The 2,590-nt window shown below is 41.1% G+C and overlaps 1 protein-coding gene across 2 annotated transcripts in view; it reads right to left on the bottom strand.

Moving 5' to 3' along the window:
* TOP2B (DNA topoisomerase II beta) overlaps positions 1-2,584 on the bottom strand; it is a 58,119-nt gene extending 55,535 nt beyond the window's left edge. For both annotated transcript variants that reach the window (XM_011358180.2, XM_023532267.1), the window contains exon 1: positions 2,533-2,584. The gene's annotated coding sequence lies outside the window, so the exon portion shown is untranslated. The remainder of the gene's footprint in view (positions 1-2,532) is intronic.
* Positions 2,585-2,590: the final 6 nt, after the last annotated feature.

A 2,590-nucleotide genomic window follows, 5' to 3' on the forward strand; every position in this document is an offset into this window, starting at 1 on the left:
ATAGCTGCTGTCAATTTTAACTCAAAATAGTTTTACTATATTTATATTTTTCACTTTTTAAAAAATTTTAGTACTACAAATCCAACACAAACCAAATACACTTAAAAGGAGAAGTTAATGTCAATCTTAAACCACTTTGCTTTGTGATTTCAGGCATTGTAATGTAAACTTTCATGTAGTGACAACGTTAACACTACATGCTGGCATGCATCCCAATAGAAGTTAATACCAGCGACTCACGACAGCATTACTCACCCACCCCTAAAAGAATAATGATATCGGGGACAAATTACATTTTTAATTTTTCCTGTTGCCCACAAGCAGGTGGCAATATAACATCAGTTTCAATAAAGCAAAGTTACCCTTCAGAAATAGATGACCACTGCAACAAACTCCTGAACTCTTTCCAAGTTAATGATCTGCTTTCGCCCTGGCTTAAAGATATTTTATGTAAGGCAATTTGATTATTCTGAGTGTGCATTTCTTGAACTTCACCAATAAAAACAAAGGTTTGGTAAGCCCAGCACTGTGCTACAGATGTCATTTCACTTAATTTTCAATGTGACCTTACTTTACAGATAAGAACACAGGCTTAGAAAGATTAGGTCCCTTGTGCAAAGTCGCATTGACTACATGTGTTGGAGACAGAATATGACTCTACCTCAATCTCACATCAAAGTCCATGCTCATAATCACCTCTATTGTCTTCCATAAAATTAAACTAGTCTATGATAAATGGTGTATATTATAGACATAAAGATGTTCAGATAATCTGATTTAACGTTTAAAGCAGCATCATATCTTAAAGTGGACTTATGGGGTAATTTTTTAATAAGCTAATTCGACAAGAGAATATAATCTATAAATAAAAGACTAAGTGACTTTCTCCTTATTTTACTACATTTCCCATATAGTTTTATAACAAAAAGTATTTAATCAATAAATCAATTTTAGTTTCAAATGAATTTTTCTGATATTAAATAAGACCCTCTTAAGTTTCACAAAATTTCTTATATAAATGAAAGTTTCCTATTGAATTTGAAAGAAAAAGTGGTCATTTAATTACCGACAAAGTTAAATAACAGTAAGTTAAAATATTGCCATTGAATGTTAAAGCAAACCAATTCAATCTTGGCGCAACATGTTTATCATTATAGAATCACAAGTCCTCAGAGAAAACACTGATCAGGCCTCAACACTTCCAAATAGTGAATGAGAACCATGTGGCAAACTAACTCCATTTTCAGAAGTTTGATTTTAGTAACGGGTAAAGGCCATCAATTTTAAAAAATCATCCTTTTGAGGTTATACATTTCCTCCTCCTCACCCCCCGAAATGTCCACATGGACCACTAACAAATGTCCTAGAGATTCAACATAAGAGCCAGGCAAGTTATTTTGCAAAGCACCTTGGCACAAAAACATAAATGTTTAAAATATTTTCCTGCTATCAGCAACATGCTTTTTACAGGGAGTACTTATCAACACAGCAAAAGGGCGACTCAACTCACCTAAATTTCACCCAAGCAAAAGGAAATTGAAGACTTAATAAAAAGGTCAATATGAAAGTTTCCCTGGGTGTTTCAGAAAAGGGAAGGATCTATCAAAAGTCCCTATAAAACGTAACGCTTTTTATTTTTTCTCCTGAATACCTAGTCACTTGCCTGAGCTGGGCTTTTTGTGTGTAGGAAATGACCCTGGTCTGAACTCGATGCTGAGCAAGTGAAACGCCAATGAATTATCGATCTGCCGTGGGAATTGGATCCCTCTAGGTCTTCCCTCTTCTACTTCTCAGCAGGAACTGGGCGCTGAAATCCTTTAACTCCAGGACAAATCACTTCAGTCACCTCTTCAACACTCTCCGTTCAGCCCCCACCCCGTTTCATCTGCGATGCTGACGCAGGTGAGCGCTTCTTCTAACAATCCCGCCCGGACAGATGGACAATCTAGAGTATATTAACTGCTGTGAAACTGCCATTCGAATGCGCTTTCAATTGAATGAGACTTTCCGAGCTCAAGTTAAATTTGCTGTAGACCTATCGCCCACCAAATCCGTTCGTCTTTGAGACATCAGAGAATCCGAAGTGGTTACATTTTCAATACACACACACCTTTCTCGGGAATTTCTTAAGCCATATTTGGAGAAAGCGCTAACCCACAGAGACACACATGCATTATTGCCATACCCATCATCTCATTCCCGACTGCCCTGTAAGAGTCCGGGAAACAGGAAAAAAGACCAAGCGGGGGCTCCATGTCATGTCCATGGTTTGTCCCCCAAAGTTTCGAGTGTACATTACGCTCCTGCAGCCGGAGCCTCTACCGCGGTAAAGAGAAGAAAGAAAAGGGGCGGGGAGCTGGGGGTTCTGCTGGAAGAAACCCCGACGGGGCGCCCGCTCCGAGAACCGGATTTCCCTCTCTTTCTCCTTCTCCCCACCCCCACACCCAGTCGGCCCGGCGGAATTCCTGCCCCGCAGCGGGCCGGGAACAATGCCGCGGCCGGACCCCCACCCCCCAGGCGTCCGCCACTCACCACCCAGGTCAGTGCCCCGTTGCCGCCGGCTCCCGCGCCGCCGCCGCCCGCCTTGGCC

This window comes from Pteropus vampyrus, unplaced genomic scaffold (assembly GCF_000151845.1).
Source record: "Pteropus vampyrus isolate Shadow unplaced genomic scaffold, Pvam_2.0 Scaffold1, whole genome shotgun sequence".
Taxonomy (NCBI): Eukaryota; Metazoa; Chordata; class Mammalia; order Chiroptera; family Pteropodidae; genus Pteropus; species Pteropus vampyrus.